At 34.3% G+C, this 18,136-nt stretch overlaps 1 protein-coding gene across 2 annotated transcripts in view; it reads left to right on the top strand.

Moving 5' to 3' along the window:
- The first annotated feature begins 2,668 nt into the window (after positions 1–2,668).
- Positions 2,669–18,136, top strand: part of LOC118189295 (uncharacterized) — a 382,580-nt gene continuing 367,112 nt past the window's right edge. For both annotated transcript variants that reach the window (XM_035359875.2, XM_035359876.2), the window contains exon 1: positions 2,669–2,931. The gene's annotated coding sequence lies outside the window, so the exon portion shown is untranslated. The remainder of the gene's footprint in view (positions 2,932–18,136) is intronic.

Below are 18,136 nucleotides of genomic sequence, written 5' to 3'. Positions count from 1 at the left end.
AAAATATCCAAATTACGGAAAGTGTTAGGTAACATTGGTTATGTTTTCGAACACACGGAATGAGCTTGAACATCTCTTAAATATAACTCGAGCTAAAAACTGCGTTCAGATAGAAGTGTACTAGAATTTTTACCCTGTGTGGTAAGTTTCCTAAATATGAGACGCCCACCAGCGGCCGAGCGGTAAAGTCGCTGAACACTGGTAGTTCGGTCCGAGGTTCGAATCCCGCGAACGGGCTGGCTGCATGGGTGTTTTCGTGGTTTTCCCCATGTGTAACGTGTATACGAGCCAGTTTCCCTTAGAAAGTCCTCCACGAAAGGCATCCCTCCCCTTAGGCAGATAGCCCTAGTGTGCTTTGCCATAATTAAATTAAATTAAATACACCACCTAAATATGAGACAAAATGCGCATAAAAGAGATGGACGTCCGTATAGGGAAAGAAAACCTCCTTTCCATAAAGCAAACAAGAATAAGTGATAGTTAAGTTAGTCGATGGTTAAGAAAAAAGGTAGTAAAAATAAAGCATATATACTTCCTCAATATTCGTTAATCTAATAGCTCGAACATTCGATATGAAGCCAGAAATTTAATATATGCCCAACGTTACTTTGCTTTACTAACTAATTTTTAAGTTTACATCCTTTCCTACTTTTACGTTATTAATTATTTGTGAAAATGTCACCTAAAGCATTCTTTCTTCAGACGAGAACAACTGATGAAGACACATTGATCTGAAAACGAATGCCTACACAAAATGTATACTTATTACGTCACTTCATAAGGAGAAATCCGTTTCAATTATTACGCTTCAAAAATAAAGTGTACTAAATCTCAAACCATTCTGTTAAAAAAAATGAAAATACAGAACAGACATCATTTCTCTCCAACAGCATACGCGTGAATTCATTATTTTACCATCGTTCCATATAACAGTAGAGCCCGTTTAAATTAAAAACATACTAGTCTTAAAAAATATTTATTTTACGTGCTGCTTCTCAGTCTGCTGTCTTCCTTTTAAAACTTAACTTTCGAAGTTTAAAATTTATAACTTTAATATTCCCAAAAAATATTTTAAAGGGATTATGATATTAAGCATCGGATTGGCATCTATTGGTTTTAGACCTAATTATTTTTTTGAGTTTTGAATTTCAATGTACATAAAGTAAAGTTCTATGGTTTTTAACTGTCATTTTGGCAAAATGTATGTTTCGTATATTGGTTTTAGACCAATTTGTTTTTTTGAGTTTTTTTTAAATTCTAATGTACATAATGTAAAATTCTGATGTACATAATGTAAAGTTCTATGGTTTTTAACTGTCATTTTGGCACTATGTATGCTTATGCTTTTTTTCCAAGTGTTTCGAAAATGTGTAGGGAAAATTCTGGTACATTTGAGATTCGAGGTTTCGTTTTTATATGAATTTTAAAGTCTTTAATAAAAATTTGATGAAGCTTTTTTACGGTTTTTGATCTCAAATGGAACAGGAGAACGAAACATATTAATCGACTTTTATGAATTTTTAATTAATTTTTCCCTCATGAGTTCTGAATTGGCATTTCAATAAAGGGAGATTAATTTTTTATTTGTATAATTTTGTATACTTTCCCTTTCGCATTTTTTTTCGAGATTGTTCTACTATGAATTCCCTCTTTTTCCGATCAATAGCGATAACTATTTGTTTTTTACTTTCTTTTTCATAGTTTGAAATTTTGTTAATCATGATTTAAATTCAAGTCCCCTTAAAAAGTTTCATGATTTACTTTCAAGTTCCTCTAAAACAAACACAATTTTCGGATTTAAACTTTCTACACATGGGTTACCTCTTTTTGATACATTCTATTAAATTTACATTAGGAGATAATATATTCAATATTTCATTAATAAATAAATGACCTTACTTTGCAGCTATTGCGCAAGTATTAGAAAAACTTGTTCTCGAATTCAATGAATTTTAGATTTATCTATATATATATATATATATATGTTGTATGATCTTAAAATTCACTTATATATCGCTCACAACATACGCAGATACCGTAAGAGATTCTTGAGAAGATAATGAGTTTTAGATGGGGTGATACTGATTCGTGCAGCTTGCATTTAATTTTAGAATGCGTTATAACTCAAGCTAGCAGAAACAGTTATAGCAAGCTAATTTATATTTCATCATAGAGATTAACTCATAAAGGGGGGTTAGTAATATGTAATCGAAAATAATTTACATATCGAACATACTTAACACGTTCTTAGTCGCTGTGAAACGACGTATATTGCGATTAATTTTGTGCTAATAAGGATTAAGACAATCTTCACTGAAACGTAAAGTTCGTGAAGTGTATAATTTCACGCAAGCGGACCACGGTGGAAAGTTTTTATTATTATTATTATTCTTTCTTCGTGCTCTCGGGAAATGTGTGAGTGGGAAGGGAGCATAAACGTGTAATCTGCTGCGGTACCTTTATTGCTGCAAAACGGCGAAGCACGCAGATGGAATTAATTATTTCTCAGAAAACGAAGTGTGACCGATACGTATTTATTTGTATGTGCTTTTGTATATGAAGGAATAACGAAAGGAAAAGGCACCAAGCGATAGAGAAAAATCGCCAAAAAGGAGCGAAACAGGGTTGCTATCTCCGTCTTTGGATGGCAGGCTATTGGCGGAAAGAACGTCAGATTTGGGTGGGCCACGACAGTAGGTGGCCGCGGCGAAACGTTTTGGTGTTTGGAATAATAAGGAACGTGTGCTTGGACGACGAGGCAGCACTTTTAATCCGCGTATGTGACGAGTTATGGTGAATGATGCTTATTTTGATGACTTGTTAAAAGGCTGAACTCGTCGACTTTGTCATGCGGGACAAATCTCGCGCGCTTTTCTATTACTGGATTAGATTTGAAGTCAAATATCGGAAGTTAGTCTGTTACTGCAAAATGTAAGTTTATTTATTTATTTTTTTATTTCTGTCAATGGTGTTTTGTTGAACATTTTTGTATTTTACATACATTAAATAACTTGGTTTGCAGATCATCAGTTTGATTTCATGATATGTATGAACAAGTTTTTCAAGTGTATGAACATTTTAAATAGAGGATGTGTATTTATTTATTTATTTTTAAGATGTACTTTATATACACTTAAATATTTTTCTACTTGAGATATTTGAATAAGCGACCTTCTAGTTACTATGATGAATAATAAACACTTCTTATAGTATGCTGAGTAATTCAGTAATATCTTGCACCATTGCAGTTTAATTCAGTTTCCTTTGGATATTTGAAATCGTATTAAAATTTTCTTAAAACACATATATGAATTAAAAAAAAATAGATAATAGACTAGTAACTTACCAAGAAGCTGCTGTTAATAATTATTTCCTCTTTTCGTAAGACGTTAAAAAATGTAAGTGTACCTTTGTTTATGAATGTCTGTTTATTTTTACGCTTTAACTAACTATTCATTTTTTAAGAAAATCTGAAAACTTCTAGGCGAAATATACGAAACAGACTGGAACTTCAGCTTTAGATGATTTTTGTCCTAAAACAATTTAATATCGATGACTAAGTTATTATAATTACAATGTGTATTAAAATATACATTAAAAATACAAAAATTTTCTGGTCTTATGTACTTAAAATTTTGCCGATTTTGAGATGTTTGTAAAGGTTCGTGTTAGAATTTATCTAGGGAATTCTCGAAATATAGATTTCTAATGAGGAAATTAAATATCACACAAACAGAAAAATATATATATATATATATGTTAATATGCATGAATTACTGAAATTTTTATGTCGCTGTATTTTTTACACCTCTCTTTTTTTTTTAACTGCAATTTCCTGTATTTAGAATATTGTGTAAAAGTAGTGTTTTTTATCTATTTGAAAATAAAAGTAACTGGAATTATAAGTTATTAAAATGTATATTTAATCCTTTAACTTTTTGATATTTTAATCTACATCTTACAAAACTTTTTTACGTGTAAGGTTCAAATAGATTGCGTAGTTAAATAAATATTAGAGTAATAATAATAAAAAAAGGAAGCTTATTTTTATTTTTATATTTCGATAAAAGAACTCTGGTTTTTTTATGAAATCGCTTTTTTTTTTTTTTTCCCTTGGAACCTGCTGTTTTAGCATACTTCAACTAATATTCCACTGAAAATACTATTTATTTGTTTTTCTATTTATTAAATGCTTTTTCCCTCTACTTCTAAAAGAATAAAGGGAAACTTAAACCATAACAGGAAGAAAAATTTTGTATATATGGGGAGTCGTGCTTTAGAATTCCTTTTTCCTTTTTTGAAGTGTATTATACTCATCGTAGTTAAAATCACCATTAATTTCTTTGCTGAAGATTATATCGTTAATTACATATATTACGTTTCTAGAATTGAATTTTTGAGAGTTTTAGTCAATTATAAGATATGCTACTACACAAGAAGTAGTTTTATGTAAAAATAATGTGTTAATGTGATAACACCTAACCACCTCTCTGTATCTGATGCATAGATCGGCATAGTAGACATAGTAAACTGACTACTTCGGGGGATTCCAATAACTGGGAATACCCATACAAAGGAAATATACGAAGTAGAAAAAGCTTTAATAATATGTAGAAGTGTCCAGTTTACTGTAATTTAGTCACATAAGCATTCGTTTCTTTGCTTAAGATTTCTTTTCATACTATATTATTAATGGCATATATTATGCTACTAGACCTTTATTTATGAGAGTTTTTATTGCTAGAGCTGCCACTTATAAAATTTGCTGCGACATAAGAACATATGTAAAATTAATAATGCGTTGATGCACCTAACATTTTAAGGGCATTTCTCTAATTGATGCATAGACTATATGTAACAAAGTGACTATTTTCCTGGATTCCAGTAACTGCGAATACTAGTACAAGAAAAAACAGTAACATCCACGTTACTGTAAACGAGTCATCTGTTTGTTTTTCATAAGAGAGTTTCCGGAAGATGTCTGCAATCACATCGAAGTATTGTCAATTTATTAGCCAACAAACATGACAAATTCCCCTAGATTTTTTAAAAATAATATTTTGAATTTACCAAGTAGCAGTTTTGCACAGATTATCTTTAATTATATATTGTTGTGTTAATGCAGATGATATTAAAAGAACTGTAACGTTGTTTCAGTAATGTTACTAATGCTGTAAAATAATATTTACTATTCATTAGCTAAAGCAAGTTCCATATAATGCAATCAAAAATAAAATAAATATAGCTCCAAAAAACATTTTCCTTAAATTTTATTAATTACTGTGACTATATATATATTCGAAACTTTGGATGCCCCTTAAAATGCATTTTCATACATTCTTTTCACCATAATGCAGATCCTAGAATTTTGAATCTTCCGTTAAATAAATGTATAAATTGAAAAGTCCTTAAACAAACAAGCTTCATCTTTATGTGCACCAAACGGGAAAACGCTCATTAAATTCAGCTTGTTCGCTAACGCAGCGAGGAATATATCGCTTGACCCCTAGGGCTGATTGGTGATTAGAGTCCCCTGTCATTAGTGATATCAGACCTAATAAGGGAAAAATAGGACTACTGGTGAAACTTTGTCGTTCGCTGTAATCAGAAATTTTATCTGTAATTTAATCCTAGATTAAAATCGCATAAAATGCGCCTGGTTTCAGAGTTTTAAGCTTTCAAAACAAACACTAAGATATGCGGCAGGGAATATTTCCTTATTATGATGATGGCATGTAGAAATCCTTTCCAAGTAGCAGCATTAAGTATACAACCGACAACCTTTAAGCAATCGACATTTAACTGGATAATTAAAATTAGATTAAATTAATATTCTATTTTCAAGGATAAATTCAAGAAATAAGCTTTGTTGTGTGGTTTATATTCAAAATTCAGATATTTTCTGACTTATCAAAAGTGTTTGAAATGAAACTCTTCTCCATTTTTGAATATGTCCGAGAAACTCAAAAATTGACTTTCAAGCTTTGATATACAGCTGATTTAAAGATAAAGAAACTTTTAACTGCCACCTGTTTGTAGTTTAAACAATAGAATTAAGTGATAAGGCTAATTATAAAGTAGAGTTAGTGCATTCTCTGAAAAGGAGTCCCTTTTTGCGTTGTCTCTACAATAAGTATATTAATCATGTCAGAAATGTATAAAACATGCTTATTACAGTTTTGTATTATAATCCAAGTTGTTTAATTAAATGAAATAGTTTTTGTAAGGAAAATTATTTCAGAAGCACATTTATATGCATCTTTAAAAGAATATGAACAAATTTGGCTTGGCGTATGTATTTCACTACAGAGGCTCAGTGTTTTTCAAAAAGTATCAAACGATGAGAAAAACATCATGTTTGCCTCTCGACATTTAACTGGTCTTTGTTTAAAACTAATAAAAATTGAAGCAGAATTTTGCATATTTTAAATTTAGTTCCGTCTATTTTTATGTTAATCCTTCTTTAATGGTAAGCATAGTTCAGTATGTCTATCGCTTCGAACCTGTCGTGTTGTCTGTAAGCCATGTCCCCAAAATTTATACAATGAAAATTATATTATTATTATAGGCTTTATAATATGAATATAATACAAACAGCAGTTGTTTTCAAAGACGCGTTTTTGAAAAAAATAAGCGTTGTGAATGTTCAGAATTCTTGTAGTTTAATATTTCAATGTGATGTGGCTTAGACGAATGATTCTTAGCAGAATCATTTAGCACATACTTCAATGCTTATATTACTTCAATGCTTCATTAGATTGAACATGAAATAAAATAGCTGGAGAGAAGAAACAATGACATATGAAAACGACATCTTATTGTTCATTTGCCCACCAGCGGCCGAGCGGTAAAGTCGCTGAACACTGGTAGTTCGGTCCGAGGTTCGAATCCCGCGAACGGGCTGGCTGCGTGGGTGTTTTCGTGGTTTTCCCCATGTTTAACGTGTATACGAGCCAGTTTCCCTTAGAAAGTTCTCCACGGAGGCATCCCTCCCCTTAGGCAGAGAGCCCTAGTGTGCTTTGCCATAATTAAATACACACTTATTGTTTATTTGAGGATTATCTGTTAAAGAGTAGGGCTGCCTTCGTGGAGAACTTTCTAAAGAAAATGATCTGATATTTACATTACACTTGAGAAGGTACGTAAACATAACGTATTTAAATCATACCTGAATTTACGTAACTGAGGAAAATGCCCACTCTGTTCGCCGGTATTAAATCCCGGATTAAATAACTACCAGTTTCTAGCGGTCTTTACTTGGTCACTGAGGATGACATCTTAAATGACATTTATCTTGTCAGTGAATGAAGTTTAATTCTCAACCAGGCTACCATTATTTAAAGAAATAGAAGTTAAAATATTTTGCCAGGAAGGAAAATACTCTGAGTTAAGAGAATGCCTTCTGCTCTTTTAATCCTTTTCTTTGGAAAGAAACCGGCGAAAAGTAATTTAAGAAGTCATTTCTCTTATAATACCACCCCAGCGATCAGCATTTTCATTAATATGTCAAATTGCTATCATTCATGTCATTCGTTCGAAGCACACGTGGCCTTATTCGCAGAATTCAAAGAATGTTGATCCACCGGAAACTGTTAGCCTACATAGTGAAAGTTACACACTGGAAAGCCGGACAAAAGACTTGCTCTGAGGAACTACCTCTGTGAAAAGAAGAGGAAGTTCGAAGGACAATGAGCAAATAAAACGTCGTTTTATGACAGATAGTATAATACAAAGGCAGCTTAGGGCGTTAGCGGAATTGGTGGCTCCATTTAGCATATTGTAGACATTCTCTCTCTTTCACTCTGATTTTATTTCTTAATTTATTTCCCTTTCTAACTTAAGTCCATGAATCGTATAAGAAGCATATCTAAATATGACATCTTTGTTGCTAGAGCTAGAGAACGTCAGTCTGAGCAGAGGTTACTGTACTACCAATGCTAAGATATAGATACCACCTCCTCCCTATTTTTTCCCCCTTCAGGGAACCGTGGTGGTCTTTTTGATGACATAAATACTTTATTAAAATATTTACCGTATATTCTGGCCTATAACGCGCACCTATAATAAACTACATTTATTAATTTTTTAAGTATATTCGTCATATAACGCGCACCCTTTTCTTTACGAAGAAACCTGAAAGATAAATGTGCGATGATCTTATCTTTTGAAGTCATTGCCAGGCGTTCGATCAATGGTAGCGAATTGACAAGCGATAAGATCAAAAATACATGTTTGTGTGTGTGTGTGTGTGTGTGTGGATGCTTGAAGGAGAAAATAATTTTGCAAAGAGGAAGGTTGCACACAATGCAACACAAGAATGTTATTCTACAGGCTGGAGAAAAGGGGAACAGAATTTTGAGTAGGAACACCCCAAATTCCGACCCGAATGAATTCCCGGAATTAGGAGTCTGATGTTTTCTCTTGCTGTAGTCATTTGAAGCCGTGATTTTGAAGTGAGCATCGAAGGCTTTAGTTGAAATACAGTTGATATAGTCTACCGTTTAGCAGTAAATATGTTTCCTCCCAAACGAAACAACACAGTGTTGGTTTCAAATGCAAAGTCATTCAGCTTGCGAAAGAAAATGCGGCAAGGTTGTTTGGTGTTAGTGAAAGATAGGAACGGATGATGATTATGTATTGATGATCAGAGTAACAATGATGGTGAAGATGAAACAGAACCGGATATAACAAAATAAGATATAACATCTTATTTTGATCTGAATATATAACAAAAGACGGACTTGACGAATTTTTCATGTTATCATGTTCAATAAAAAATTTTAAGTTCAAAAGTTATGTCATTTCTTTTAAATAAGCAGCATAAGTACACGTAAAAAATCTAATTTTGTATGCTCATTGTTTCCTTATTATTAATCTATCCTTTCTGTATCTGGCGTAACGCACACCCAAAAATTTCGATTATATTTTTGGTATGAAAAGTGCCCATTATACACCGGTATATACGGTATTTATAACCGGTATTTATAGCGGTATTTATACGGTATATACACCGGTATATATGGTATTTATACGGTATATACACCGATATATACGGTATTTATACTATGCATTATAATCTAAGGCATATCAGATAGCGGAATTATCTGCTTATTAAGAAATAAACGCCATTTATATAAAGTTATGTAAAGAATATTCATGCGTATGTAAATTTTACGGTATTTCAGTGGGCATACTAAAACGAACGAGTAAACGTGAGTGATAATTCGATTCAGCGCCTTCCCAAGTGAGCTTTGACAGTTTTTCCTATTGTTTTTTGTGTGAAGGTCATGCTATTTGTTCTGTAAGATGGAACTCATACCCTCATACCTTAGAATTCGATCGCTAGCGTTCTTATGAATAACAATATAATCATTCTTAGACTAAAGGTAAAAGGCTTACCTTTTCAGTTGATCTTCTTTCTCGTTCTTCTCCAAAAGGATATCCAGGTATATTTTATTAATTACACACATCAGAAGCTCTACTCATCACAAAAAGAGAGGCTTATAAGATAATAAGATATTTTTATTCACATTACTAACTAATTACATACACAACACAGAGAGAAGTTACTGATTACATTTTTCATTTAAACGTCCATTACGAGTTCTAAAGTTCAGTTATAGTTCTGTTTCTACTTTGGCTGCGCGCATGCGCAAATCAAGTGGTGTTGGGTAACGAGTTTTTACGGCAAGAGTTTCAGCAGCTAGAAAATTGTAGCTTACTTGCCCTGCGGATTGTGGAACCGTAATTGCAGCTTGCCCTTGGTTCAAGCTAGGTTAGGTTATTTGAACATGGCAAAGTCACGAGAGCTATGAGCCTAAGAAGAGGGGTGACTTCGTGAGGAAAACTGGCTCCTTGCTTGTTCAAACCCAAACAGGTCGAATTACCAGTATTCAGTGGTCTTAACCAGTTAGCGTTCTTAAATTTGAAAGCCTTGTCATTATCATACCTTTTTTTTTCGAATAATACGTTGAAGCTACAAATAAACTAACTACTTTAAATTCTCATTCAGGAGAGTTATTAATGGATCTACGTACTATTTTAGTTTTCATTAAGTTAATTTGTTTAAAAAAGTTAAATCAAAGTTACAAAGAGTAACATTAAGAACGCTAACTGGCTTTGCAACTTTGTAAAAGTTACAAAGAGTAAGCTTTCCAATTCAAGATTATATTACTATTAAGTTTTTAAATCCGATCAAACTTATGTAAAGAGTAATTTCGTTTAAATTGGATGCAATGTAGAAAATACTGGTTGTGTGCTCCATAGAAGTTAGCACTATTAATATGTTAAGTGTGGCAAACAGTCGCCAAATGTAAGGAAATTGAAAATCAAAAGGCTTCAAAAATAGTTGACATATAACTATACTAAAGGTGGGAAAAGTTGCGAAGTCTTGACTGAAATGGGAAGCGCGTATTTACTTTGCACCTGCTTCGTCTCTTCAACTCAAATAAGACTATTTTTCCTTTCGACTGATTTAACATCGACTGAAATGGCCGTAAGCCTGTACCTATAATTTGCTGCATACTTATTGTCTTCTATTAAATATCCATGTTGTTTCGGGCGAGTGAGCTAGCTGCAAAGTGTTTAGTGCCAACTCCATGTTTAGTGTAAATACTAGAAAATTCCTTTAAAATTTTCTTTCCGAAGGCATCTATTCTTTAGCAGTAGACCTCATGTGCTTTACCTAGTCAAATCGTTACTCCTTGTTACGTATTTTTTAACTGAAGATCCGTTAATTTTGATGTATTAATGCAACAGAAATTCAAAAATTTTCGGTCATTTTTCCATTCTAAAGCGAATTATTAAACACAAAATTCTAATCATAATTTATAATTTTTCAGGGAAATTACATCCAGCTAGTTATTCATCGTTTCAATATTACATCTTTCAGCCGCCCAGATGGTATAGTGATTAAGAGAGTCGACTGCCTTACCAAAGTGCTCAGGCTCGAATTCCGGAGAAGGCATGGTTGTAACTGTCCGTCTCTTCAGAGGAGGCAAAAGTGAACCACTTATTAGATCACGTCATAATGAAGTGATTGCTGTTTTTGGTCTTAGTAGTGGCCAACGTCTTTGATAATGTCTTGTGCCCGCCACTGGAAAAAAAAAAAAAAAAAAAAAAAAAAAAAAAACCTTTTAAGTTGTTCGTTTTAATCACCTCTGTAACTATGAAATTGATCACGTATTAAGATTCCAAGAGGTCCAACTGAGAAACAACTAAATAACGGTGAATTTTAATTGCCTAAAATAAGCACACAGGCAAATTCGCTCACCCAAATTATGCCTGCGTCATAATTGTCATGTGCTCAGTATGCAGATGGTATTAATTGTTATTACGACCACAGTTAACAGACAACAGATAGTGAGAAGCGTAGAATGTAACTGACGGCGTGTGGCATTTATACTAATTATATGCATGCGATTCATTCTTGAGAAGTCTGAAAGTAGTAAATATTCTGTTTGAAGAAGTCGAAAACTTGTGTTACTAGACGCTGCATTTGAAATATGATGGACTTTTAAAAATTACGAGAACTTGGCGCTGAAGAACTAGGAGGAAAAATATGCGAGGAAATATGGCATACGAAGTAGAATTTTAAAAACATATGTTACATTCCAAAAATTTCTCTTTTATTATTTCCTTCTGGCATAGAGGATAGATACTAGTTGTAGAAACTGAGGGAGATGCAAACGAAGACCGTTCAAAAGTAGTAGACACCAGTTGTTAAGGGGCCTCCCTCCTCTTTCCCTGCTTATTCATTGTCGTTGCACGGGTCCACCAGCAGCGGAGCGGTAAAGACGCTGAACAGGTAATTCGGCCCGAGGTTCGAATCCCGCGAACGGGCTGGTTGCATAGGCGTTTTCGTGGTTTTCCAAATGTGTAACGTGTATACGAGCCAGTTTCCCTTAAAAAGTCCTCCACGAAGGCATCCCTTCCCTTAGGCAGACAGCCGTCGATTCTTTGCCGTAATCACACAAACAAAACCGTTGTTGTTGAAAGCCATTTTCTGTAGCCATTTATTAGGGCAACCGTTCGCTTAGATGGATAACCCCAACTTGCTTTGCCATATTTACTCAAACAATGTGCTTTGCAATAATAGTTGGCGTAGAAGATGAAGCTGAAACCCTAGATGTTTTTCCTTTCAATAAATATGTAACCGCATATTTTTTAAGCAGCAATCTGGTATTGAAACACAATTTTGTCAAGAATTGTTATAATCTGAGTCATTTTGGCCGAAGCCATTTTTAATGCGCCCTGTCTAGCGCGGATACGTTAGGAATTTTATCACCCATCGCCCGATAATCCTAAACGAACGTTCACACGATAAACCCGTATTAGTCGAAATCTTGCTCAGAACAAATGCATCGAACTGAATATACTTGACCGAATATTTACTTTCTATGATTTCCGTTAGCTAAATTGAAAATAAATTATAATTAAAAATTCTGTGTATGTTCGGAGAATTTCCTTCCCGAATGGATGACTCAAACAACATCTTGTGCAAAGTGCAGCAGTTTTGTTTTGACTCCACAACAAGGAGATTCGCTCGGGCGTATAAAAATATGCTGCGAAAATAAATCCATGTTTATCCTTGCCATGAACTTTTAATCGCGTTGTATGCCCAAAAGCGCGGTGGCCGTATTGTTTGCAGCTGAACAATCCGGAGCAGTTACAAACAGCGTGCGCGATGGCCTGTAGCAAAAAAAGGTATGTGACCTTAGTGACCTTCTGAGCGTTTTTTCGTGCCGTAAAGACAGACAGGAAGTATTTTCCCCTTCTTTTTCCCCTGCTGGGGTGCTTTTAGTGTGGGGCTGCAGAACTAGATTTTTAGGAGGACTTGGGGAAACAAAAATTCTTGCGGCTTCTTGCCGCCATGGTCTCTATGGGAGAAGGCGTGCAATTAGAAATGTTTATCGCCGAATTCTAGATTTTTAGCCAAATCTTAGTATTTTCATTTGAGGAGGAAATAGATTTTTATTTTTATTTTTATTTATTATTTATTTATTTTTTTTTTGTCTAATCACTCTAATTTTTATTGCTGTTTTCGAAATGTCTGACTTGAACTGTTTATGCTGCCTGGATTTATCTTTTGATCTTCTGCTGAAGAAATATCTTGGTATTAAACATAAAAGAAACGCCTGGAAGAAAGCTGGTGGTTGTTTTTCTCTGACTTTTAAATTACTTCTGTCTTGTCCGTCTGCTTAACACAATTATATGTAACGAAGTTATGAAAAAGATTGTGTTTACCATATGCTTTCTAGAGCAAAGTATTGAATATTGCGTAATATCCCCATAAAAACAAAACTCAAAATCCTTTTAAAGGGGATAATAAATATTTCGTTTCCACAACAGATATTCCCAGAGTGCATTTAAATAAATCCCTTAAAATACTAAAAGACGCTTTATGTTTTGTTACCATAAGCGATTATATACAATCTATTTACTACTCAGGTTTTATGCATAAGCGATAGATAACTGGAGTTTATGCTTTATTTTAATGCTATCCACCAACTCAAATTATTTATGGCTTCATAACACGTAATTAGTGAAAGAGTCTGGAAGTGTTAAATCCCAGAAATATTTACTGAATTTTTTTTAAGTTCTGTTTTTGAATTTTTATATACATTAGCGTTAGAAATTTAAGAAGGATAAAATGAGGGAAAAGTGCCCAGATTTTCTGAACAAAAGACAAATGAATAAAAAACAAAAATATATGTGCTTTGTGAAAGAAAATATCTATTTATTCGACTTCCCTCTCCTTAGCTATATTCTTCAAAATAAATTCTTTACAAAGAATGTATCATAATTTTGTTATTGAAAGAAAATACTGTTATATCGTAAAAAGGTTAACCTGTAACAATTGTATTTCCAAGTTTACCTATAAGTATTCTTTCTTACGACCTGTTTTAAAAGAAAACAGAAGTAAAACGTTGTTTGAAAATAAAGAAATGCATACTTACTTAATAAATGGATGACTTCGAAATTTGGTGCTTAATCACTTTTCATAATTACACATTCACAGGTTTCTATTAGTTGTATTATTCAGTAGAAAGTTTCAAGACCGCTTTTTAGACAGCTAATTCTTCGCTGCTGTTCGTGATTCTCGTAAAAATCTTTAAGGCTGAGATTTTCTGTAGCACTGTGATTCTGAAATATGACAGCTTATAATATTTATTTGCCTATTAATCAGTATTAAGAATGTACGGTATGTTGTATTTTCTATTCGCTTATGTTAGATAATATTAAAGGAGTAAAGCTGAACAAATTTTAAAAGTAATGGTAATTTATTAAACATATTTTGTAAAATCGCTGTAACTGGTGATCTTGAACTTCAACCTCTTTTCTTAAACTTTTTAGAATCGCGTCGCAGGTGCATATATACCGGGTGGTCGTAAAAAATACTTTCTGATATGTGAACCCCTAGTGGCCTATCCACTCAACCAATCAAAATGAAATTTCACATGTTATTATTTGAAGGTAGGTGCTTGACATTGTAATGGTTTAAAACACTAGACCTCTCAAGGTTACGGTTACAGTGAGAAAACTTCGAAATTTTCGAATGGCAACACCCACTATTTTTCTGCGCAAATTGATCATTAAAAAACTATAAATGGCGTTGGAACTATCCACGTACGACAAATTGCCGGCGTAAAAGGTTTGCAAGGAAGAGCATCGTAAAGGACCGATGACAACACAGAGATGAGGTGCATTGACGCCCTTTGCATAATTCACAGGAATAGACAGTAGATGCACTAATCACAGAACACCATGTGCAAAGCATTGATTGTGGAACATATTTAATGAGCAGCGTGGGAACATTGTTTCTTCAATCAGGTGTTCGAACGTACTATCTTCAATCAGGTGTTCGAACGTACTAACAAAATTACACTCTTAGGGAAGCAACGAGAATTGATAAGGCTGTTTTATCTGAACGGGGGGGGATGTTGCCGAAGCAGTGCGAGTTTATCGGCGAAATAAGCTAAAAAGAGGCCCTTGTTCCGTGAAAACTGTATATGATCTAAGCAATTGAAAGAAACTGGATGCACATGTAATAGACCACGATTCGGACGAAAAAAAAAAAAAAAATCATGTTTAAAGTTGTTGCGGAAGTGCATAATAATACGATTACTGCAGGTCGACTGAATACTCCAAAACGTGTTGCCTCTAGTTTGGATGTGCCGAAAACCACAGTTCTCAGGCCTCTGCGCTCTATTCTGAGGATGTTTCCCTGTCGATTCCAGGACATCCAGATATTGCAACCTGTAGAGTAGCAACAGCGTGTCGACTTTGCGAATTTTTTTCCTCATCAGATATGAGGAAGTCATTAGGTGGTCGCTGCGGATATTATGGACGGATGATTGAGAATGTAAACTCCAAGTACTGCGTTAACTGAGCTGACGAAAAAGCCTTGCGAAGTGGCATCAGTGCCTTTATACGAAGTTAAAGTGACTGTATCGTGCGGCATTGCAAGCACATTCGTTCTTGGTCCTTACTTCTTTGAAAAGGACATTTCCACAGGAATGAAAATAAGTTTCATTTCAAGTACTCGTATACACAGTGCTGCAGAATTAACGAAATTGCAGACTTGCAGCAGTAAAATATCGTTAATGACATTATATCGATGAAAAATGGTGCTTCTCTACGCGTCGCCACATGTGTTCGGCAGGTGCTGCAACAGCACTGTGGAGATAAATCATCTCCCATAAATTTGAAGATTCTTGGCCGCCGTGATTCTTCGACCTCACTAGGATGGATTTCTGGGATTATCTGAAACCTAGGGTGTACACATCAATTCCATGGGGGTCTGTCAGAATTGAAAGATGCCATAACACGGAAAGTTAAAAAAGTCCCTCCTGCGATATGACGTTCGTCATTGTTGTCAACAATCCCCCCCCTGCAATGGATTATCATTTCGAAGGCGGACAGGTTGAAAATTCGTAATTCCAATAAAATTTTTATTCCTGCTTGTGTTTTCATTGCTTTTTTTTATTGGCCTGTGCTATTGTTACAAATCTCACTTGTCTGACATAGTCACCACAAGCCCATTAAATTAATCGTGGTAAGGAGTCAAATGTGCTTGTCGTTAGCAAGAGCCATCAGCACCATATAGGTGTCAGCTTGACTTTAGTTCAGTTCCGCCCGAATTTTGAGAGATAGCACCCGGAGGAGACAGATCCAAGGGTCTTCCACCCCTCTTCCTCTACCAAAAAAACCCGCGAGAGGATTTTGACTAACCGCATACTTAGTATCCCCATGCGGCACAGACGTTATACATTTACAAAAATCCATGCCTTCCTTGGGACTCGAATCCGGGCCCTTCGGTACGGCAGTCAGTCACTAACCATTATCTCGACTAGGCAGCATATTCGCCTTTTCTTCGCAAATGCAATTCCGGCAATTTTCGTTATAGGTATATCGTTTCAACGTCATTTATGGGTTTTTCAGTGTTCTCATCAATTTACGCAGGACAGAAGTGGATTTTACTGTTCGAAACATTTGAAAATTTCCAGTCGGAGTTTTCATACTGTAACCGAAAAAGCTCTATTGTTTTTGTATGGTTGTCTCTCTTCATGAGTCAGAAATTCAAAGATCGTTTCGTTTCAGGAGTCAAGGTTGGGAGAGCATTAGAATTTCCAATCAAAATTTCAAGAGTTCACGGAACATAGAAATAACATTTATTAAAGATAAACTTATATTAATTCCGCTTATAGCGGCCATGAAACATAATCAAGCATCAAATAAATATGACATGCGTCATTCTTCATGTTCAAGCGTCAAGTGAAATATTTTTCATCGGCGCGCATCAAGAGCGCCACCTATCCACCAAAAAGACGGAACAGTTTTAAATCATCACAATCTCGAGCGCGTACCTTCAAATAACAATATCTGAAATTTCATTTCGATTGGTTGAGCAGATAGACCGCTTGGGATTCATATATCGAGGAAGTTTCCTTTATGACCGCAATTTAGTTACGATTTGTTGCGAAACAATTGCATAAGAGTTGCTCTGAAAAAAAGCAAGAGAATGAAGAAAATATAGGGTTTCCTAAAATATCATAACGGGGTAATAATTAGTAAACATGTGTTCACTTTAAACAATTAATTGATAATAATCAATGAAACCGTAATTACTAATTAAATTTACTGTATAATTTTATACAGGTCAACTATAGAGGTAGATATATGTAATAATGCATTTAAGAAAAGATACTTTAGAACTTTTCTCTGCCCACCCAAATTTCTCTGCTTAGTTGTTGATGTGTCGCAACCCAGATTGACTGAACAATTAATATACAAGGTGCATTCAAAGTGTTCATCAAAAGAGCAGTTTCTTGGCGCACATTCCCTAATCAAGCATCTGTAGGTTTGCTCTAGTTTCAGGAAAGTGATTGTATCACCATCGCAAATTATTACGATTCTGTTCTACTATGTGAATGTAAAGCATTTTTCTCTCCACTTTACTTAATTTACCAGATGCTAATTCTACGGTAGAGTGAGCAATTTTTTAATATCCAAGTTTCCCGCATTTCTAAAATAAGGCTTGGGTTTTCCTTTTCCACCTGCACGTGGAACATTCTAAAAAAAGATGGAATAGAAATATTCGGGGAAGAAGTGAGATTGGAGGATACGTTTCTGAAGCTCCTTTGATCTAATTATTTTGCAGAAACATAGAAAGGTACTTCAGGGAAGGCATGCCTCTTGCGTGCTGTTATTGTGACAAATGAACTGTCTTGAGAAATGGAATAAATATGAAAAAACGTTGTTATTCAGATTCTAAACAACTTTATTTATTTATTTTTAGATGGTATTCTTGAGTCTCTATCCATGTCAGAGGAAGGAGAGAGACTGTGTCGCAATGTCAGTAATTTATCATCTATAGAAACGCACTTCTCACATTAGTTTGAGATAATGTAGTTCATTCTATGGAATTATTTCTTGTTCTGAACGTTATTGTAAAAGTTAAATAGAACTTCGTTAAAATACTTCAAATTATTTGTTATAAATGCATCCTTGATTCGTCATTTCATTTTCTTCGACAGCTGCACTCTTGCTGTTTGCCTTACACGTAGCTGGGAGCATAATTTTGTATAAATATGTGAATTGCTCAGAATGTTTACTCAGTTAGAACAACTATTAA

The sequence above is a fragment of the Stegodyphus dumicola genome, chromosome X1, assembly GCF_044657685.1.
Source record: "Stegodyphus dumicola isolate Sdum_Otavi_A_Nest chromosome X1, ASM4465768v1".
Classification (NCBI taxonomy): domain Eukaryota; kingdom Metazoa; phylum Arthropoda; class Arachnida; order Araneae; family Eresidae; genus Stegodyphus; species Stegodyphus dumicola.
Note: the sequence above shows the minus strand (reverse complement) of the source record. Positions and strands in the feature narration are given on the sequence as shown.